Raw genomic sequence first — 24,448 nt, 5'->3', positions numbered from 1 at the left:
TATAACACCTATCAGGACTGTGAACGCCAGAGAAGAAGCCATCAACACCCTCCAGACAATACCCACCACCTTCCAAGGAGCGTCCGAAAATACCAAACCTGCCACAATACCTGTTCGAAGTGTCCCTTACAACACAAAAGCCACCGTTGATCTTATCCAGGGGACCAAGCAAAATTTCTCCCGGAATCTCCCAGAACCTTTTGAAGCTCCACAGAGATCCCAAGAGGGCAGAACAATCACCAGGCTCACATGGAGAATTACCAAGAACCCCCATGGAACCAATGACAATTCCGGATTCAGAATTACGAGGACACCCATCAAGATCAAGACTTTCAGGGACTACTTCTGGGCATGCAAGCAGGCAGACTAAATCAGAACATGTCTCCACCGAGGAAGCATCTGAGTATGCTGGTAACCGAGGCACACTTGGGCTTTCTGGGTCACAGAGCACACTGGGGTACACCAGCACAGGAGAAACCTCAGGACATGTCGGGGAACTGCCAACCTCAGAGTCCGGCACGTCAAGACCAAAACCAGTACTGGGCAAAGAATCATCATGAGTGGAGGTCACAGGCACTGGACTTTCAGAAGAAGACTCGGATACAAATTCAGAAATTTCTGTGACAATAATATCATCATTGACTACACAGGCGTGAAGCTCCATCAGAGCTGAAAAGGTAGCCAGCAAGGCAGCAATGCCTACTGAAGTGGGCAACACCTCAGAAGGACTTGGGGGGCAGGAGACGTCTCCTACAAGTTCTGCACCCTTTGGGAGGAACTCGGAGATCTCCAGGAGGTCAGACAGGACCTCAGGAACATCCTTTTTCAAGTTTCCTAAGAAGGATTCTGAACTATCCATGTTACAGGGCAAGGCTTGAACTTTATTTTGTGAACCGGGCAGATGTCCCAGGGAAGGTTCCACCATAAACTGAGACTGAATTTCATCATCAGGACAGGGATACACAGAAATATCTAGCGAAACTAACTCTGGCTTTCTGAGTTTTGTTTCACTGCAGGGAAATTCCTCCATAGCAGTCAAACCAGACTGCAATTCCAAAATAGCAGAGAAACAGGTAACAATGGTTGCAATACCTAGACGAGCCTGTAGGGACACTGCAGGAGATTTTAAACAAGGTAATATTGACTCATCCAGATTACTGGGTGGAGAGTCAGTACTTACTTCAGAATCAGACTCGCAAATGTCAATGCGGGTGGACATAATGTCTTTATTCATGATACAGGGCAGGCTCAGAGACATCTTCTCTGGACAGAGCAAAGGTGCTTCAGTATCAGGTTCACAAAACCAAAGTGCTGTCTCACTCTTAGACTCGGCCAACGATGTCGAATCCGAGGAGACAGAACGCAAAATTTGCGAATCCACAATCGCTTTAGGTTGCGAAACCGAACACTCCAAAGACAGGGATTCTGAGGTCTCCAAGCTGGATTGCTGGATCTCAGAAACGCCAGCTGACAATGTACCTTTACAAACGTCACCTGAATGACGTACACGTAGTTCATTAAGAATCATTTTCCACATACAAATCAGCGGACTCACAAAGTCAAATTCACACCCCTTTTTTTCTCTTAAGGCGGAAGCATAACTTATACATGCTCTCAAGACAGATTCACTTCTGGCAATGTAGTACTCACAAAACGACTCTGAATCGTTCTCCAATTCATACGCCAACGCTTCGAGCTGTTTTTTCTGGAACGGGGGCTCCCATTCACACCTGACTAGGTCTGAGCATTCATACTGAACCAAGTTAGGGGAAGTTGTGACAACAACATGAGGAATCATATTAATTTTACTCTTGAAACTGCATAGTTTGGGAATTTTCCCCATAGCAAGATCATAGATGGAGGATCTTAAAGTAGTACTGAGAGAAGAAGATCTGTTTTTACATGACAAGGGATCACACAAATCATTGACAAAACTGACACACTCACGCCGATCACAATCGACAGGAACATCTGAGAAACCGGCATCAGATCGCACAGATTTAACCTCTAAACAAACGGGAGAAACTCCATCAGAATTCATGCAGGTGTCCACAGTCGAGGCACACCCATTCATTTCAGGTCGCACAGTGTCCAAACTCACTTGCTTTACCCCAGAAAGACAGGAATAATCATGTGACAATGGTGTCTCTTTATTGGAAATAATTGGTTGGTGTGTGTGCAATTCGTCCAAAATAGTCTGCCACACATAAATCACCAGATCCACATCACACTCATCACATTCATCAGAATCGATCAAAAGGTACATAGAGTCGAGACAATCATTCAGGTCATCCGCGCTCTTTGCGATATAAAAATCGCAAAAGGCTTTCCAATCGAAATCAAACTCTTCCAACAAGGGCCCAATCTCCCATGAGGCAAATGGCGGTTCAAACAACGCGAACACCGCACTCATTCGCAACAGTGCACGCGTTCGTGCGCGGTCTCTGCGTGTTACGCACAACAGAGACAAGCACGCCTAACTAACCAAAGACAGACAAACACGAAACAGAGAACGCGAGCGCTTGCTTAACGGTTACCTCACCGAGCCTACAGCAAGCGTTTCGAATCAGACAAGACAGACACACGAAAACAGGGACAAGCGAGAGATAGGATCCACAGCACTAGCGAAAAGTGGCTAGCGCGATACAGGTACAGAGTAGCAGAACAGAAGGATCCCCAGCGCTAGCGAAAAGTGGCTAGCGCGATCCCAGAAGACAGAACAGAAGGATCCCCAGCGCTAGCGAAAAGTAGCTAGCGCGATCCCAGAAGACAGAACAGAAGGATCACCAGCGCTAGCGAAAAGTAGCTAGCGCGATCCCAGGAGACAGAACAGAAGGATCCAAACACACGGCAGACAGAACAGATGAGGTAGGCAGAAACAACCGCTGTTCCAACCTACACTCCAGACTCAATCAGAAGGATCCACAGCCGCTAACGCTAGGGCTTGTGCGATCCAAACACAAGACAGACGGAACAGGCAAAACAGATAATGCAATCCTAACTGCACTAGGGAACTGCCTAGTGCATCCCCACGAATTACACTAAGATAACTTCAACAAACGAGAATGGCTGACACTCCAGCAGTGTCCATCAGGAACAGACCATGGAAGGGAAATGTCCAGCAAAGCATTCTGGGAGCAGAATGCTTTTATAGTGCCAGTCATCACAGGAGGCAGGTAAGGGATTTGCATGACTAATGTATGCAAATCCCTCAGCAACACAAGCTGCAAAACTGACAGAAGGTCTCCTTTCCAGAGTCCTGCAGCAAGCAAACCTAAACAATAGTCAAAAGGCTGCCTGCCTGCGCAGGCAGCTGAGCGGATTCTCACACAACTGTGGCAACAATCCACTACTTGGAATCATTTCACAATATGCTTCCTTACAGAACTGGCAACGTCCACTGCTTGGACTCTTTTCACAACCTGCTTCCTTACAACTGTGGCAATAATCCACTACTGGGAGTAATTTCCTTGCAATCATGGCAAGATTTGGCAATCCATGGCTGATCATATTCATGACATACTAAGTTATCATGTGTTGTACGATGACTGTAAAGAAAACTTGTAACAAAAAAACACCCCTCGGGGGGATACGTACCTTGGCTGGGGGAAGCTTCTGTATCGTAACAAGGCTTCTCCCGTCCTCCTTCATCCCGGCAATAAAGCGCTGCAACCCCCGAACAGCGGTGAGGTAAGTAGGTAGTCACTGTGATCCTGTGCAGGTGCAGTAGCGGCTCTTCGTTCTGGCTAAGGCGGAAATACCCGAGCCTAATTGTATCTGCTCTACTGCGTAGGTGCAAGTCCTTTGCGCTTGCGCTGTAGAGCAAATCGATTGGGCTTGGCTATTTCTGCCTTAGCTCGAATAAAGAGCAGGATCGCTGTAGGTATATATTGCCGCGCCTGCACACCATTTGTCAGGCTTTTTTCAAGGAAGTTTTAGGGGAACCAGCACTGGATTCCCCCAGGCTACAGAAGACGGGGAAGTATCGAGGTAAGTATCTTTTTTTTGTTACAAGTTCTCTTTAACTCAGATCCCCTATTTCTACAACAGAAACTATTAGGAGGTTGCAAAAATATTTGCAATGTAAATAGTTACCCTGGAAAATATTGTTTTCTTTTCCCTTCTTAATTATAGTTTATTTTTACTTTCAGTATCAGTTTTGGTCAGTGTGACCCTTTTGAAAAAACATAATTTATAATATAAAAATCTTGGGAACAGTGAATTCGAGGCCATTTCAATATACAACTGAACAATGTATATTTTCATTCTGTGATTTCTTAACGGCTCTTGCTTTTCAGCGAATCTATGCGTTTATTGTTTCTCCAGTTTAACCTACAAGGGGATGTAAGGAGGCAGAATTCATTGCTATTTGGAAGGAGTTAAGAATGTCCTTCAAATCAGAACGACAAACAAAACAAGTTTTCAGAGAGAAATGGAAGAGATCCAAATTCCAAGGGAGAAGGGGAGAGAAGAGAGACAGAAGATAGAGCAGCAGGGTAAGATAGACAGTGTGGGGGAAGTCTGGAGACTGACTGTAAATGACAAGTTTACAGGAAAAATAAGAGATTGAAGCTAGATACAGGAAACAATTCAAGACATAGACAACTTCATACATTATATAGAAAAAGCTGTGCATGCACCTGATGTTGAACACTATCGGTTTACCTCCAATAGTAGTGTAGCTATAACCAGGGGCATAGCAATAACCGAAGCAGCCTCTATGGAGCCCTGGAACATAGAGGTCCCAGGTGGTGCTTAATGGGTAGCAGGAAAAATGGGCGCAGGACAAGGGTGGACAAAAAGGGCGTTAATGCAATTATCGTTAATACGGCGAAAAAAAGCTGAAAAAAGGAGCCGCAAAGAATATCATTAACAACATTAGAACACTATAGTGTTTGAAGTAGTTATCCCTTTGGAAGCTTGCAACGTTATAGTTTTTGTCATATTGTTATCGTTTATATGTACAGATTTTACGTTATCAAAGATATTATCGTTTCTATGTGTAAAATGGTGTTTCTGCAGAGGGAGTGGTTAGTTTTAGGCAACACCGGGCGGCGGTTAGTTTTAGGCAACACCGGGCGGCGGTTAGTTTTAGGCAACACCGGGCGGCGGTTAGTTTTAGGTAACACCAGGGGTGTGGTTAGGGTTAGGCACCACCGGGGGGGAGGTGGTGGTTAGGGTTAGGCATCACCGGGGGTGGGTAATTAGGGTTAGGCACCACCAGGGGAGTGGTTATGGTTAGGCACCACCAGAGGGGGGTTAGGGTTAGGCACCACCAGGGGAGTGGTTAGTTTAGGCACCACCAGGGGAGGGTTCTGTGTGAGAGTAGGGTTGGGTTAAGCTGTGTTGTTGAATTACGTAACGATTTTTAAAGTTCATCTCTTTTCATTATTATTTTCCATCTGTAATTACAATGATATTTATTGTTAACCAAGTTTGACAACAATGTTTGTCGTGATCACATTTCGTTATCTACCCGTGCCATTTTGTTATCAAGCCAAGCCCTTTTTTCACTGCACTCTTTTTTTTCATGCACGCTATTTAATGTATTCCCCATTAACTTTCTTGTGTTTCTTCCCCTTCTAACTTTGTCTCAGTGCCCGTGGACTATGTGCAGTGTAGATTGCATGAGAATGTAAAATGTCCAATTAACTTCTTAATTAACTTAATATCTATAGGGTAAGGGCAGGAGGAATTGCTTAAGAGTGGCTACATCTGAGGACCTAATGAAAGTATTGCTATGGGGCCCCATGATCTCTAGCTATGTCATTGGCTATAACATATAGACACTGACCAACCCAGCATACCCCGGAGTGATTGGACACAATAGAGACATGTCAGTGGCTGAGCCCACCAATTGCAAAAAACTTTCTGTAAGTGTTCAGGGTCACCTTGAACAGGAAGACTAATAGTAGCCATACATCTAACGATTCTGATTCACCCGACAAAGCCATCGACTTTATTGAGCAATCGACTTCAGTAGGTTTGATCGAAAGTCGATCGACTAGTGTCCCACACGCTACAAGCCATATCCTATGCAATTCCCCTTCACTTATCGATCTGACCGATGTTGTGTCTCCATGCTTTGAATGCAAAAATCAACTAAGAGTCGATTGAATAACTTGTGAACAGTAGCTGATTCCTGTGTGATCGACCGATATCTTGCATCCTACTCGATTGACTAAGCTGATCGATTCAGCCACTTTTCATCAGTTGGGTACACTGAAACACACTCAATTCTCTCAATTTGATAAAATTATCAAATCAAATGGTCGATCATACAGCCAAATCGCTAGATGTATGGCCACTTTTAAGGGCCACACATTAATGGATTACCACCCAAAAAGGCAAAAAGATAGATCCCTCTCTGATCTGGATCTGCTCAGAGAGGGATCTATTACTCCCACAAACTACCCATAGATATCCAATAGATTTCATAAAACTGAGATTTAATCTGTCGGGAGTAAAAAAAAAGGAAAATAAAAAAATGTGTGGCTACCTTAATGGGCCTATTCATAAAAAACGAAGGATCAGCTATCAGATTGGCTGCATATCTTCCGAGTTGCCTCGGAAGTACTGGACCAATCAGAGAATGCAGAATTTTACAGCTATTCCGAGTCATTTGTAGTATTCTACAGAATTCCAGTAATGCAATACTTGCTGATTGTGTGGATGAGCAGTTGGGAGGCGAGGTTGTAATAGGTTGTCTTGCCTGGAGCACCAAATATGCCAGAAGCAGCCCTGTTCTGTTCTGCCTTTAAAGTGGATCCGAGATAAACTTTTACTCATTGCATAATTGTGTTCCTTTCATATAGTTTATAGGGCATTCCTCAAGCCAAATACTTTTTTTATTTTGTTTTAATACTCTAATTCCCTATAAACTAAACAAGCCTCGCCCACAGCTTTTTAGAGTGCCTTGGCACTGTGGCAAGGGCTTATGAGAGCTCAGTCTGGGCAGGAGGAGGAGGAGGTCACTAGCCAGAGATTTCAAAGGCAGCGGGGAGGAGGGAGGAGGAGAGGGGACTGCAAATGTCACATTACACACAGGCAAGCTGATAACATCTCCAGCCCTCAGCCTGTGACAAACAGAACATGGCTGCCATCATTGTATCACAGGAATAAATAATCATAAACTATTGAAGCTGTTTGCAGCTAGATTTGCTGTGTAATCTAAACTTTAGATGAGATATATAGAAAAGTTGTTATAGTTAGTTTTTCATCTCGGATCTGCTTTAATCATTTCTGAATCAGTGACCACGAATGAGTATGTAGATCAGGTGTTCTTAATCCAAGGTTAGCATAACAGCCAGACTGTCAACACTTTTTAAAAGAGGACAAAAACTGCAGGTCCCATATTCTGTTGACTCGGATTTCCAGCAAGTATACAAAAAAAAAAAAAAAAAAAAAAAAAAAACTGAGAGAGTTAAAGTAGAATTCTGAGAAATTTACCTGGACTTCTAAATATGTGTAACGGTTGGGTGTCGCAACTCAGATGTCTGATTATTTGGTGATCTGCAGAATCACCAATAATGCAGACGCTATACCTGATTTTGTGTGATCTGCAGAATCACCAAAAATACCAGTATAGCAACACAAAGAGCTGAGTGTGTAGTGTTTGGTGCAACCGTAACTTTAATAGTTTTATGAGATCTCACCAGAGGGGCTGGTGAGGTACTATCGGTACACTGACCGTGTAATAGGGTACAAACTCCAGCAAGCTGGAGATACAATACTGAAGAGACCGAATCTCTCGAGGAGCGGGTGATTCAGAGTGTACTGCAGCCGAGCTATCACCCGAGGAGCGGATGACTCAGACTGTACTGCAGCCTAGGAGCAGGAGATACAAACAGTACTGCACTAATGATCGCCTGAGAAGCAGGTGATTCAGACTGTACTGCAGCCTAGGAGCAGAAAATGCAAACAATACTGCACTAAAGAATAACGTCACCAGAGGAGCTGGTGAAGCTAGCACCTCACCAGTGGCGAGCGCCCACTGGTGAGTAGGATGGTCTGACAGGCTAAGTTTGGCAACAGAGAGGTAAGTATCGGTACAGAATCGTGAGGCAGGAGAGTAATCGGTAATCAGGCAGAGGTTCAGCAACAGAGAGGTAAGTGTCGGCACAGAATCGTGAGGCAGGAGAGTAATCGGTAATCAGGCAGAGGTTCAGCAACTTTAAGGCAGAATGGCAGAAGTACAGAATCAGAAAGCGAGATCAGAGTCAGAGTTTAGCCAAGAGTCATACACAGGTAATCAGAACAATATAACAATATCCTAGTCTAGGTGTGAAGTCCCTGATATCAACACCTGGGATCTAGTCTAAGGTCTGAGCGCTAACACGCGAGGTATACACGACAGCAGACAGCGCCAGACTGAAGCCCGGAGGCTTAAGAAGCAGAGGAGACCTCACTGGCACGCCCCCCCCCCCCTGCACACAGCCAATCCTGGGCACCGTGAGTCTCCTCTGCGATCAGCTGACCAGCAGGTCAGCTGATCGGCTTCCTCCCAGCTTAAAGGTCCCGTCTGTGCGTGCGCCCGCGTGAGACGGTGACCTCCCTACCAAATGTACGTTCCGTCCTCGGCGTCCTAGACGCCGGGAGGACGGGTGGCAGCATGGAGGCAGCTGCGGCGGCGCTGTTCGCCGCAGCTGCCCCGTTCATGAAAATATGATTGTCATTTATAGCTACTAAAACCTGCAGCAATCACAATATTGCATCGTATATAGCCTCTCATTGCTTATTTTGGAACCACATGTTTTGCATCTGCCAAAACTGAAAGGCTGACTGATGCTGAGTGTGCATGGGACATTGACACAGGAAGCATTTATGAGTTGCAAACATTAATGAAAGTGAATAGAAGCTAGTGAAGTTTGTTTAAAAATCATAGATCAGTTTATTGACTAACCAAGGTAGGAGTTTTTGGGCTCTGACTCTGAGCAGGAATGAGCAAAATGCCGATATTCTTTTTGCATTTATTTTCGCAAAAATAATGTAAGATATGACTTTTGAGTGAAAATGACCTTGAAAATCATTTTGTAATACATTTGAGAATGGTCACATTATTTTTTATCAATTAGGTGATAAATAAGTCATTTATGAGAAGTTATGTGAATAGAGGCCAATGTATTTTCGCTAACATACTCCCTAAGTCATACCGTAAATAGTATTTTCGATGCAAAAATGACTTTGGCGAAAATGCACAAGCAACACTGGCTCTGAGTAATCCCATTGCTTTCTCTGTGTAAATAAGAAGTATGAGAGACCCGAGAGAGGAAAAACTGAAAAGAGAGATGTGAAATGTTTTTCTACAGTGGATGGTATATTTCAAAGCAAGACATATAGGGAATGTGACAGTGAAATATCATCATGGAGTTGACAGAGTGGCAAATAAAGTAATTTCTAGAACTTTAGCCTTGCTTCATACCTTCAGGCTGTGCATACACATACACACACAATAGAGCTGCTCTGACAGGATAAAACGCAGCAGTTATCTTCCCCTACAGCTCCAGTAAAAATACCCACCAGGGCACTTTTCCCTCTCAGCTGCTGTGTGAGCCTGGCTGGCACACATCTTTAGAGTTTTTCTGTAAGAGTTTTGTTTTCTTTATATTATCACGCAGGAGCAGTGAAAACTTTTCCAGCCTGGACAGTTTCAGGTTCAGACCAGATTATAGGGGCAGGCTTAAGAGGTCCGAAAAAAACAATTGGTCCAGTCCCTTAGCAACAATACAAATTGCAGCCAATGGCAGCCCTCGTCAGACTGGGCCACATTCCAGCCAAGGCATGCCAAGCATTGTAAAGTTGTGCCAAACAGGAAAACAAAATCACTTAAAAAAAACAGGATTTACATTTTTTCCCTCTTTCTGCAAAGCTGTCCCTCACTTGTTAATCTGTTTCCTGTTACAATAATATTTATAAAAATAAAAATGGTGCCCTTAGTCCGCCTTCAAAGAACAGAATGCACTAACAGCACAGAAGGGGTTACTGGACAATTTAACTCTAGCTCCCTCTCTCTCCTCCTTTTGCCAGAGAGTCTCAGCCAGCCAGAGAGAAATGTTCTTTCTATTTGCTGAGAGAAAGGCAAACAAGAAGCAGATTCTTACCAGCAAAACATAACTTTGTCTGTGGCATTTCTGGACACCTTGACGGGGCACTGACAGAGTTAATGTTTGCACAGCCAACAGAGTCTTCTTCCGCTATTAAACATTGGCTGGGTCAGTCGGGCAGACTTTGATTGTTTGTGCTCTGCCATATTGTGTAATTTCCAAAGCAAGGCCACTGTTTCATTCTTTAAGTTGCAACAAATTATGTAACGGCAGTGTTCGGCTGAGAAGAGCAAAACTACATTTCAATATACAGACTGCTATTTTCAATGAAAGGAAATCTTAAGTCCGAAGAAAAAGACAATTTAACTTACCAGGGGCTTCTTGCATCGCCCCTGCAGTTATCCTGTGCTCTCTCTGTCCTTCCACGACCCTCCAGCCAGCAGCCGTGACACCAGCAAAGCTGGTCTGCCATGCGCCTCCTCATGGCATCCCCACTCACAGCAGCCTTCTGTGCATGCACAGTATGGGAGGATCGCTATGGTGTATGTGCAGAACGCTCCCGGCAAAGTGTTGGGTGTCGGCACCCACAGATATATAGCGATCGTGTCTCCTGCAAAACTGATCGGTTAAAATGTATTTTTGCACTGTAGACTGCAATGTAAATTGAAAATGTGGCACGCCAAGTGATTTAATTGGGCACCTGAGTTCTGCTATTATATGGCTGATCTCCAGCTATCATGCAGCAAGGGTAACAAACCGGCTAAACCGCAAATTGACTGAGACACACAAATAAAGACGGTATAGGGCAGGTTAGTGTTAGGGGTCGGTGTATGCCTGTGTTTGTGTGGTGTGTGTGTGTGTGGTGGTGGTGGGGTGGGAGGGTGTTAGTGTGAGGGAAGGTAGTGTTAGGCATAGGTAAAAAGGGGGTGGGAGGTGTTAATGTTAAGCTTAGGTAGGAGTGGGTTAGCGTTAGGTATAAGTTAGAGAAGCCAATGGTAAAGTAACAGTATTCAAACTATAGGCACAGTAATAGCTGGCGCCCAAATTAAATACTAGGCTACTACTACTACTGCTAAATATACGTGCTGGCACTGGGCTTCTGTTGCCAAGCAATGCATCTCTGCTAGGCTGCCACCAGCCACATTTTGACCTCATGCTGTGAGTAGGAATCCTGTGGATGGGTGCACAGAGCAGGAGGAGAGGTGGGCTGAATAGTGATCAAGCTACAAGCACAGCCTGATGATGATGGTGTGTGTGTGTGTGTGTGTGTGTGTGAGTGTGTGTGTGTGTGTGTGTGTGTGTGTGTGTGTGTGTGTGTGTGTGTGTGTGTGTGTGTGTGTGTGTGTGTGTGTAGGGGGGGGGTGGTTCTCAGTCTCCGCATGAGCAGAATCAGGTCCAAGGCGTGGAGAGGTAGACATATTGTAGCATCTCTGCCTTGAGGGCTGGAGGACTTTGTCCAAGCTCAGGTTTTGGAGCAGGCTCCCCCGGCTTCTAAGCTTATTAATAATTGTACATGCTTATTTGTGAGTGCAATTTTTTAAAGAGTAGCAGCATAAGTGTTTTACACTGTGTGAAGGCACGCGTGTCTTTGATCGCTGAGAAGAAGAAGAACCCTAAAAGGAAACGAAATGATTAAGGATTTTGCGACTATCATTCATTGCCTGGTGTAACATGTTTTTTGAGTAAAGGAAATTTATGTGTATAACTCAAGTCATAACGCAGAGTGAGGGGCGTAACTACGGATCATGCCCCTCCCTCCAGCAAAACTTTGATGGGGCTCCCTTATATTCACACCCTTTCACTTGCCTCTCCTTGGTCACCCTCACAGCCTGGTGCCCATCTTGCAAGGCTCCTTAAAGTGGAATGAAACCCAGCATTTCTTCTTTGCTCCAAAAAAATTGTTTACAGCATATAATATACAACCAGCATTTTTTTTTACTAGAACAGCATTTAAAGGGTTACACACAGGACTTGAAAGTTCAGTGCAGAGAAATTTGGACGCATCCAAAGTGGAGATAATGTTATCTTGTGTTTACTTAATTGTATCAAGTGAGGAATGTGACACATTCTCTGACTGTGCAGAAGCTCCTGGACACAGAGAGACACTGAAAGCATTTCTGCCTACCAATGCCCCTGGTTCAGAGGGACCCTGCGTGGGAAGGATAAGATCGACGATTTACCAGGCTTCATTCCCTCTACTGTAGTATCTATTTTTTTTTGTTTTTGAGGGGGAGGGGGAGGGTGTTACCGGTTTCCCTTAACTATACATACTTATTTAAGTTTGTTTTTGTTACATCATAATGGATACCTCAGTGCTAAAAGTATGGCAAAAATGGTGCTTACTGCGTGTGTGGGGAGTTGTGCAGAGGCTTACCGCACCTCCCTTGCCCTGGCGTCAGCCTCCGTTTCCCTGCAAAGTGGCCCATTCTAAAGTTTTGGTTGGTAGGGTCGGCGCATGTGCAGTATGTTGCATGTACAGTATATCTGCAGGAGAAGACGTACCTGGTACACATGCGCACTGGACTTGAGGTCGGCGGGGAAGAGTGGTCACAAGGTGCCCAAGTGGACATACTGCACATGCACAGCGTAATATGTCTGTTTCAGAGGGCACGCGTGCTGGGTACATCTTCTACGGGAGTCTGCGTGCCCTCCCATGGATATACTGCGCATGCGCTGACCCTGCTGAATGACCAGCACTTTATAACGGGCCGATGTTGGGCAAGGGAGATGCGGTAAGTCTTTGTACTACTCCCCATACACACAGTAGGCGTCATTTTTGCCATATTAGCAACAACGTGTCCTAGTTTAAAGGACAACTGTAATGAGAGTGACATGGAGTCTGTCATTTGTATTTCCTTTTAAACAATACCAGTTCCCTTGCAGCCCAGCTTATCTATTTGGCTACTGTAGGGTCTTAAAGCAGTAGGATCAGCCATACTATGCCAGGGAAAAAAAACACATATATAAGTAGATAAATACTTGATCTACTTACATAACACATGTATTATACAGGATCTTCTCAAAAAATTAGCATACTGTGATAAAGTTCACTATTTTCTGTAATGTACTGATAAACATTAGCCTTTCATATATTTTAGATTCAAATACACACAACTGAAGTAGTTCAAGCCTTTTATTGTTTTAATATTGATAATTTTGGCATACAGCTCATGAAAACCCAAATTTGCTATCTCAAAAAATTAGCATGTTTCATCCGACCAATAAAAGAAAAGTGTTTTTAAAACAAAAAAAGTCAACCTTCAAATAATTATGTTCAGTTATGCACTCAATAGTTGGTCGGGAATCCTTTTGCAGAAATGACTGCTTCAATGCAGCGTGGCATGGAGACAATCAGCCTGTGGCACTACTCAGGTGTTATGGAGACCCTGGATGCTTCGATAGCGGCCTTAAGCTCATCCAGAGTGTTGGGTCTTGCATCTCTCAACTTTCTCTTCACAATATCCCACAGATTCTCTATGGGGTTCTGGTCAGGAGAGTTGGCAGGCCAATTGAGTACAGTAATACCATGGTCAGTAAACCATTTACCAGTGGTTTTGGCACTGTGAGCAGGTGTCAGGTCGTGCTGAAAAATGAAATCTTTATCTCCATAAAGCTTTTCAGCAGATGAAAGCATGAACCCACTTTTGAACCAGAAACAGCGGCAGAAGCGTCTGACCTGGGCTACAGAGAAGCAGCACTGGACTGTTGCTCAGTGGTCCAAAGTACTTTTTTCGGATGAAAGCAACTTTAACATGTCATTCGGAAATCAAGGTGCCAGAGTCTGGAGGAAGACTGGGGAGAGGGAAATGCCAAAATGCCTGAAGTCCAGTGTCAAGTATCCACAGTCAGTGATGGTCTGGGGTGCCATGTCAGCTGCTGGTGTTGGTCCACTGTGTTTTATCAAGGGCAGGGTCAATGCAGCTAGATATCAGGAGATTTTGGAGCACTTCATGCTTCCATCTGCTGAAAAGCTTTATGGAGATGAAGATTTCATTTTTCAGCATGACCTGGCACCTGCTCACAGTGCCAAAACCACTGGTAAATGTTTTACTGACCATTATATTACTGTGCTCAATTGGCCTGCCAACGCTCCTGACCTGAACCCCATAGAGAATCTGTGGGATATTGTGAAGAGAAAGTTGAGAGACGCAAGACCCAACACTCTGGATGAGCTTAAGGCCGCTATCGAAGCATCCTGGGCCTCCATAACACCTGAGCAGTGCCACAGGCTGATTGCCTCCATGCCACGCCGCATTGAAGCAGTCAATTCTGCAAAAGGATTCCCAACCAAGTATTGAGTGCATAACTGAACATAATTATTTTAAGCTTGACTTTTTTTGTTTTAAAAACACTTTTCTTTTATTGGTCAGATGAAATATGCTAATTTTTTGAGATAGGAAATTTGGGTTTTCATGAGCTGTATGCCAAAATCATCAATATTAAAACAAAAAAAAGCTTGAACTACTTCAGTTGTGTGTATTTGAATCTAAAATATATGAAAGTCTAATGTTTATCAGTACATTACAGAAAATAATGAACTTTATCACAATATGCTAATTTTTTGAGAAGATCCTGTACTGTCCACGTTTTGATTTCAGTGAATGTTATATAGTAAATTGCGAGAATTCTGTTCCTGGTGGGGGCCATGTCTTTTGCCCACAGTTAAGGCTAACTCGTGATGTCATTTCTGCCCTTTACTTTTTTTCTTGTCTCCTCCAATCGCTGAGTCACCTCAGCCTTGCTTGTAAACACAAGTGAGTAGGGGATTAGGTTTCAGATAAGAAGCTGGCAGGGAAATAAAGGGGAGAGGAGGAATAGATTATAGATAAAAAGAACCCCCAGCATGCAATTCTTTGGCACGACTACTAAAGGGCCAGTGTTCCTTAAGTATGTGATAACTCCAAATCATAACAGCAGAAAAAGTTTTGAAAGTTTTGAATGCAGGATTAGCATCTTTATCACTTAATACACTCAGACCAGTTGCTGTTGAAATTTGATTTTTATGGTGACGATACCGCTTTAATCACACCAGAAACAAGCATGCAGCTAATCTTGTCAGATCTGACAATACTGTCAGAAACAGCTGATCTGCTGCATGCTTGTTCAGGGTCTATGGCTGATAGTAATAGAGGATCAGCAGGACAGCCAGGCAACTGATATATCATTATATTATGATATAATGAATTGTATGTGTAGTACAGATAATTACTAGCACACTAGTAGAAAAGAAAATATTCTCATATTTTTATTTTAAGTTATATAGTTTTTTTTGTAACATTGCATCATTCTCTAATATCTGCAGTTTACACACTACTCAGCATGCCAAATGATTTTACATAGCAGGCTAGCGAAATTTGACTGTCCTCTGCAGAGAAAAATAAAATACAGTGACTGACAGTTGAGATAACAAGCTTCAGAAGACAGAGCTCTCTGTGACTTTGAAAGTCGTGGAGCTCAATGGCTCTTTTGCATAGATAACTGGAGTTTCTTAACTCTTCCTGTACTGGAAACACTATTAGACTTCTGTCTCTGCTCCTAATGTTTTATTTCTTAGCTGTACTACACATACAAATCATTATATCATATTTTTTTTTTCGCTTCAGTGTCTCTTTAAAGGGAAGGTCCAAGCAAAATAAAAAAATGAGTTTCAATTACCTGGGGCTTCTACCAGCCCCATGCAGCCATCCTGTGCTCTCGTAGTCACTCACTGCTGCTCTGGTCCCCCACTGGCAGCATGCCGACCTCGGAGGTCGGCGGGCCGCATTGCGTACATTTTTACGCATTCCCGCTAGTGCAGGAACAATAACACATACATTTTTACGCGTTAGTGGTTTAATGCGTACATTTTTACGCATTGATCCACCAACGCGTAAAAATGTATGTGTTAATGTTTTTGCACTACCTGGAATGCGTAAAAATGTACGCAATGCGGCCCGCCGACCTCCGAGGTCGGCATGCTGCCAGTGGGGGACTGGAGCAGCAGTGAGTGACTATGAGGGCACAGGATGGCTGCATGGGGCTGGTAGAAGCCCCAGGTAAGTGAAACTCATTTTTTTATTTTGCTTGGACCTTCCCTTTAAAAGGAAATACATTTGGCAGTCTCCATATACCCCTCACTTCAGTTGTCCTTTAAAGAGACTCTGTAACAAAAATGTCATCCTGTTTTCTACCATCCTACAAGTTCCTAAACCTGTTCTAAAGTGCTCTGGCTTACTGCAGCACTTTCTACTATCACTGTCTCTGTAATAAATCAATGTATCTTTCCCCTGTCGGACTTGTCGCCCTGTGTCTGGAAGACTGCCAACTCTTCAGTGTTGATCTGCTATGCACGCCCCCCTCCAGGCCCCTCTATGCACACTCCCGTGCGTGTGTGTGTGTGTGTTATTTACATTAGCCAGCTTTTCTCTTATCTTATCTTTTACAAGCTGAATAAATCCTCTGTTGTGAAAGGAGTCACATGCTGAGGAATTACAGACACGAGCAGAGCTGTCTGCAGGAAGAAACAATCAGCCTGTAACTCTTCAGTGGGTGAGAGCTGCAGGGGGAAAGAAACACACAAATGATCTCTTGAGATTCAAAAGGAAAGCTGTATACAGCCTGCTTGCGTATGGATGTATTTTCTATGTGTGGACATACTGTACATCAACCTACTTCCTGTTTTGGTGAGCATTTTGTTTGTTTATAAACAAACTTTTAAAAACTGTTTCTGACTACTTTTAATGCGGCGGGAATCGGCGAAATCGTGACAGAGGGGTATAGGAGATGTCCCCTAACGCACTGGTATGTTTACTTTTGTGCGATTTTAACTATACAGATTCTCTTTAATATAATTTATTCTATTTATATATCTAATTATATATACAGGCCATGTATTGAGAGCCTAGATTTTAAGCAATGCTGATTTGAGGGAGAGTCTCTTTAAGAAATCTATTTTCTACACTAAGACCATTTATTTTCTTTCATTACATCTTTTTGGAGTGAAATTTTCCTTTTGAGGACAGAGAAGCCAGAAGCGGCGTGCGATTGTGTGACGCCGAGGACAGGCCTGATCTGCGTGAAGGAGAAAAACGCCACAGCACATCGCTGCATGCAGGATGCTTCCAATTGATCTATAACCAATTACTTATTAAAATGTAATTGAACTGCAACAGATTGTAACGTATGCTAACTAATATGTAACAGTTCACAGCTATTTCATTAAGCATATTTAATTGGATTTCCAGAAGATAACTAACACGATTAAATAGCAATAGGCTTTAATAGAGTGGTAAAGATTATGATGCTATTTAATTGAGTCAGGATAACTTCCTATGTGCCAATTTGATGCTTATTGAATCACTGTATTAATTATATTCTGCGTATTTCTTTTTTTTTCTTTCCTCCTTAATTTGTTATTATTGAATTCATTTGAAACATTCTTCACTAATAATTTAACAGGTGACACAAGTAAAGGGCAGCTCTTTGGCTTTTAAAGTGTAACTCTACTTAGGTAGACTGAGGGCCTTATTCTCCTTTTCTCCTTAGTTTTCTCCTAGGAGATAATTTTTAATCCTCTGTTTAACACAACTTTTTAGCACTCAGTGACTGAAAAAGTACTGTCAAAATTATTCCAAGTATTTTCTTTTTGGTGATGGCTTAAAAGGCATTTTATTGGTAAGACTAGAAATCAGCCTGCCAATTTAAAAATGGGCAGTAGGGATCGGACGCGACCCCCTCACCCCCTACTCCCATCTCCCCCCTCGCAACGACCGCACTCCCTGACGTGCGCACACGGCTGCACTCCCACACACCCCCTGCACCCGCCCTCCTGCTGTCCTAAGTATGCCCGCGTGCCGAACATGCGCAATGGGAAAAATGCACGGACACAGGGACACACAAGGATGCAGGGACACATTGATTTTATTGTATAGATGTACAAATATCACCTAGGAGAAAACTTAGGAGAAAAAGTGAATTGCATATGGGCCTTAATGTCTTAGAAATTGATTGGCAACAATTTACCAATTATGGGCGTGTCCACAGGAAAAGACACCCCTTATTCCCATACCAGTGGCAGTAACTTTCTACTTACCATACTGCTCCCTTTCAGCCTGCATCTATCACAGCAGTCCCAGATGCAGAGTGCAGAGTGCTCCTAATGAGTGGTGCTCAGCAAGATAGAGAGAGATAGAGAGAGAGAGAGATTTTGGCCTATGGCAGGAGGCATGTGGCACAGGGCCACGGATGAGGCGATCGGAGGTGGACACTGTGGGAACAGAATGGTGTGGGATGAGGGCGAGGGACCAGGAAGACTTCGGGGGGCTAGAAGAACCCCCAGGTAAATAAATACTTACATAATGAGATGAAGGACCTGTAAGTTCTCTCATTCAGGTTATTAAGCACAAATGCACTTTTGTTATTCTGTTTGTACGGTGAAGGAGGTCTTGCATGAAGACTCCCGTTTTCTGCACTTGTTATGCACTTTTTGTATTTGATCCTATGATTGTAATTTTGTTAATGCACTGTGTTTGATAGGATTATAGGTGCATTGTGGACTGCAGCGCATATGCCGGTTTTCCTGGGTGTGAACTGCAACCCACGATCCTAGCAGGGGTTTTGCTGCATTTAATTATATCAATTTTGTATTTATTGCACTAAATTTTATGACCAATTGACTGGCAAACAGATTTGCACACTGTTTTGGCATTAGGTTGTCCTTGTATTTATATTTATACTAGCACCTTATTTTTCCTGATTGAGACCATAAATATTGATGTTATATATTAATTATATACCTTAATGGGACCGGCAATCCACATATTGTGTGATTACATGGGTTTTTTTTATGGATTTTAATTGCATGTGAATTTGTTGTTTAATAAATACTTTTGATTATTTTGATGATATGTGCACTTGGATCGATTTGTACATATTGCCAGATTCAATTCTTTAGGGGATGCTTTTCTCTTTTTGATTCAATTATTATACAAACCCTGCAGATTTGGAGCTGTGATTATTAAGGTTATGCTCGTATGCATGTATCTAATGTGCACGGTGTGGACACCATGAACACCAATATCACAAGATCAAAACACAGCCATAGAAGGGCTCTTGTGGTTATGTAGATGGTGAATTGGTACTGTAGCAGCAAGAAACTCCATCGGGGACACAGAACACAGGCCTAACTAACACTTCTCCTATCTGCAGAGTGAAAAATGGCTGCTGTGTGCAGTGTGCTGGCTTTCTGATAGGTGTGTGTGTGTGTGTGTGTGTGGGGGGGGGGGGCAGTCCAGGGGGGAGGGATAGCTTATTGGCTGCCATGTGCCACCTATGTTTGAATTGTATTTATTAGATATCTTACACAAATCTACATGTACCAAAGTCCACACTAGTCAGTTGAGATTGTCAGTGAGGTTCAAATACATGTGAGATGATTGAGTATTATGCTAATGATAAGCTGTAAATAGACTAATCAAATCAGACAGTCAAAGCATATGATTGGTCCATGTTTAAGCTGCATGGATTTGCAGCAATATTTTCGTATTTCTGCATCAACTTAGAATTATTTCCATGTTCCATGTTTTAAAGTCAAGTAAAGAGTTGACTCTGAGCCAAAACGTTGTACTAAATGTCTTGAGACGTCTGTGGCAAGGGAATATGGGGACACAAAAATGCCTGAAGATGAAAGTAGTTTGGCTAAAAAACAACTAAAGAAGTCCATGGCGCATGGAAGCGAACTTACACACATGCCTATAGATGTCTGTGGCAGTCTAAATGCAAACCTGAAGCAAAAATATACTTATGGGATGATGAATTGTATGTGTAGTACAGCTAAGAAATAGAACATTAGAAGCAAAGAAAAGAGTCTCATACTGTTTGACAGTACAGGAAAAGTAAAAAAAAACTTCAGTTATTATCTATTTAAAATAGCTGTTCTGAGCTCTTCCACCCACTGGGTCGAATACAGTCATGTTTTCTGAAGCACCGAAACAGCCAAGAAACAGCGAGAGACAGCTTGAGATAAAGTTTTACTGCATCAACCTCCCTGCCGTTCTGAAGGTTTTTTTTGCATAATTTTTTTATCTATCATGTAGCTAGCCTAGCGCTAGCTACATGATGCCCCCTTCCCTGCGGCATCCCTCCCACCCCTCCGATCGCCGCCGGCGCGTATGCCCATAAGGAAATCCCGTTCTGAACGGGATTTCCTTTAGGGCTTCCCCGTCGCCATGGCGACGATCACAATGACGTCACCGACGTCGTCAACGTTGTGACGTCACGGGAGTCCCGATCCACCCCTCAACACTGCCTGGCACTGATTGGCCAGGCTGCAGACGGGGTCTCGGCAGGGGGGGGGCCTCTAACGTGGCGGGTAGAGGCGAATCGACGGCAAAGTGCTAGCTGCGTGTAATAAAAAAAAATTATGTAAATCGGCCCACCAGGGCCTGAGAAATCCTCCGCGGCGGGTTACCCCGAGCTCAGCTCGGGATAACCGACAAGGAGGTTAAAGTTCAAAGGGTCATTATTTCTGCTTTGTTTTATAGCTCAAAAGACAGAGTGTAGTTTTAAAACTGCAATGGTGACAGTCTGATGCAATTTTACACCAAAAGCTGTTTAACTGAAAATAAAAATATGAGACTCTTTTCTTTGCTTCTAATGTCTTATTCATTATCCATACTACAGGTACAATTCAATAAATCATATGTTTTTTTTCACTTCTGGTTTGCTTTAAAAAGCTCCTACATGTAAATATACTATAGTGTAATAAGTGCCTACACGGGTCTGGGAAACTGCGTGACACTAAAAAGCACTCTTATGCTGTAAACAATGCACATATGGACAGTGCATCGTTATTCCATAAGGCTTTCTATAGTCTAAAACAGATCTGTCAGATTCAGAGACACAAATGACATTACAGCCTGTTTATATCTTATTAGTGATTTTTCATTATTACTAATCCTCTGCACAGTGCAGAGTAGTTGTATTGCTCTCTGCAGCCCCTAACATTGGTGGAGCTGCGCACAGGTTGTGATTAATGCAGTGGGAGTAATTGAACGTGGCTTAATTTACTTTGTTTCCCGTGTGTTGCGGCTCCCCGCTGGGTCTCTTATTTAATTTCCCAGTGTATCTGTTTGCAGGTATTTCTTTGGTCTTACCTAAGTCATCTCTCTGCCTTCAGCCTGATATATGACAAGCACTTGTGAGCTGTCATTGCACACTAATAATGTCATAATGTAGCAATTAAAGGGAACCTGTCAAAAACACCTATAAGTGTACTACTGCATCCAGAATGACAAGTAGAAGCATGTTATGTATTATTAAAAAAATAAAGATTAAAGTCTGGTAGCTTTCCAATCCTCCAGTCTAACCCGCACTTTCTCAGCCAGCGTTTTACGTATCCTTAGGGGTACTTCTAACAGGCTCAGGATGTACTCCTGCCTGTCAAATGTAACTTAGGATATCAGTTTACAGTTTATGCAAATGATGCATCTTGTGTGAGATACACACTGGCAGATATATTTTTAGTATCTAAACGCATAAAAAGTGTCTCAGGAATATGAATACACATTTCAGAGGCTACAAGCAAATCTACTGTATACATACCATTTTTAGAGTTACTGTATATTCTGGCGTATTAAGACATGTCATTAATACGCCGGGTGTCATTGATGCCGGGGGATATGCCCTATCCTGTAACCGACTCTCAGATCTCGCTGCTGAGGACTGTAGTGAAGCGGCGCAGGCGCGCATGTGCGAGATCTAAGAAAGAGGTAAATAGGATACAAGGGTGGGCCAGACAGGTGAGAGAGGCGTGTTTTATGGGCACAGCACGATCTATTCTTCCATACCGCTCTGATAAACAGGTAGACAGGGAGTAAGAAGGACCAGAGGCGCCAAAAGGATAAAAACAATGATTAAAATGCTTAAAATAGCTTGGGAGGAAGTGGTGGGCTTACCTCCCATAAGCAGACACAACAAGCTGTGTATTCAAAATAAAGGGCATTTATTGGTACACTCCAGGGTTTAGTTGCAACGCGTTTCGCAGGTTCACACCCGCTTCATCAGGCAAAATGTGACAGGATATACAACAGCAGTCCGTCCAGATTACACCTGGCGCCTCGTTGACAGGAAGAGCTGAACAATCCGCTCAGGGAGAGGGAAAGTTGACCAATCCAACCAGTCAATCACCTGTATACTGTTATATACTGGGTACCACATACAGTACAGCACCAGTGTCTGTTCACACATAGCACCAGTATAAGATGTTTTTTTTTTCATTTTTATTTGATGTGCGTTGGAAGAGGGGTAGTCTTATACGGTGAGTATAATCCAAACTCTATATTTTAACTGGAAAAGTTGTCTTATACGCGCAGTCATCTTATATGCCGGAATATACAGTATTTAGATAAAACAGCCCGTCCTAGGAGATAGACATGAATTTATGAATTCCGCAGAATTTCCGATCAGAAATCAGCTTTATGCAGTGGAAATTGGAAATCAGAGTGCGGAAATCAGAGTTCGGCGAAATACCGCATTACCAAAACTATGCTTGCAATCTGGTGTTCCTTTGTGCTTAGAGCACAATGCAGATGCATATTGTGAACGATTGCATAAGTCAAAACCAACTTTTTTTTTCTTTTGCTATTACATTTGGAAGTATGGGGCGCCTCTTAGTCTAATAGCAATCAGTGTGTGATGGCTGCTTTAGGAGGGATGGAGGGGTGCACTTTCTTGTCTCATCGTTGGGTGCTGGAGGACCTTGTCCCGCCTCTGGTACCACGGAAGTCAGAATAGTGCAGAATTTTTAGGCCAATCACAAAACTCAACTACTAGGCCAATCAGAGAATACTGAAGTATACCTTGGTTGCCAATCAGAAATGCAGATAACACATAATAGCGTACATCCACAAAAATAGGGGATTCCACAGAAAAAATAAAAAATAAGGTGTTTTTTTTTAATTAACTAACTTTATTGAAAAAATAACATTCTGCAGAAAGTGGGCAAACAGGTGTGAATCAGTCAGATATTTTCACTGCTAGTAGTCTTGAGGTGACCTGCTTAATTTATGAAAAAAAAAAAACAGGCAGCAAGCACTGTAAGTGTGCTTCCTAACTTCTAATGCCCAGAAGAAGGTGGGGTTCAGGGACATTTTTAGACATTAGCACCATGAGCAGTTTCCTAGGACACCACCTGCTGGAAGGGACACCAGACAACCATATTAAGCTCACATAGCTGCTAAATACATAATGGAAATGAGGGGTGGAAGTAACACATGAAGCTGATTATGATAAAGTGGCCCTTGCAGCAGGTGGTGCCCTAGGAAACTGTCTAGCTTTACATAACATTATAAGATACAGTGGAAGTGAAGCCTTGATGCTTGGAAAAAATGAATGCAAAAAAAGGAGGACTTCAGAGGCTAAGATGGATAGACAGCATATGTGAAGCTATGAAGATGCCTAGGAAACAGATGAAAAAAGCATTGATTGACAGACACATCTGGTGTGCAAAAGTAGACATGGTCACAAAGAGGTGGAGCCGACTAAACAAATGAGAAGAAAAGAGAGTGAACCCTAAATTGAAATTATAAATTGCTCTAATGGCATGTGGGGGTGAAAAAAAGGTGCCTTTTCTAAGACATGTTCAGAAATGGCCCTGGTGGGGGTAATAGTGCTGGAGGGAGTTATGATCTGATCAACTCATGAATTGTAATATAAATATTTAAAATCTTGTGCGATTATTCAATTAAACTCTGTTCTGTCTCTTTATAGCTGCATGATTTGGACCTTATAAGCTGTTACATACAGAAAAGAGAAGAAACCACAAAGACGGCAACTGAACAGAGCTGGACCTTGTATGAAGTACTATGTTCAAAGTGTGAAAATTCAAAACACAAAATGCAACAAATAAAAAAAATATAGGAAATATAATATGGACTGTTTGCTAAAGTCGTGTGCCTTCTTGTGCAGTTCCCGTTTCTCTTCTTCTAAGAACCAAAATATTTGAAAGTTAGTTCTGCAAAAGTCATTTCCCCCAAGAACCAATTTGTATAAAACACATAATGGATCACATTTTAATATCCCGAGCATGATTGTACTTCTACGTAGAGGAATGGCTTCAGTTTCACCACGTGAAGTCTATTCTTCCTCTTCGAAGAAGCCTTCTTTGTTCTTGCATGGAGTTTAGGAGGCTCGGAAGACTTTTTCCAGGCCTGGTTTAATGAGAAATCTCCTGTTTGCTTCTCCAAAGTGGTCAGTGCCAGGTAAGAGAATTAAAGCAAACTCAACACACAAGCAGGCAATTGAAATAATCCAAAACCCTACTGTATGTCTCGATTCACACTATGCCGGATTGGCAACTGATCCATTCTGACAAATGTGGTAACAGGTCCATTTTCCATTTCTGTTTCTGTTGGCCCATCCATTGACAT

General features: G+C 42.9%; 1 long non-coding RNA gene across 1 annotated transcript in view; it reads left to right on the top strand.

Annotated features, from left to right (window-relative positions):
• The window catches only part of LOC137538525 (uncharacterized), a 163,845-nt gene extending 139,955 nt beyond the window's left edge, over positions 1–23,890 (top strand). Inside the window, exon 3 of the long non-coding RNA XR_011024817.1 lies at positions 23,790–23,890. This is a non-coding gene — a long non-coding RNA (uncharacterized lncRNA). The remainder of the gene's footprint in view (positions 1–23,789) is intronic.
• Positions 23,891–24,448: the final 558 nt, after the last annotated feature.

This window comes from Hyperolius riggenbachi, chromosome 11 (assembly GCF_040937935.1).
Source record: "Hyperolius riggenbachi isolate aHypRig1 chromosome 11, aHypRig1.pri, whole genome shotgun sequence".
NCBI classification, from domain to species: domain Eukaryota; kingdom Metazoa; phylum Chordata; class Amphibia; order Anura; family Hyperoliidae; genus Hyperolius; species Hyperolius riggenbachi.
The sequence above is the reverse complement of the archived record's forward strand: the minus strand, read 5'-3'. Positions and strand labels throughout refer to the sequence as shown.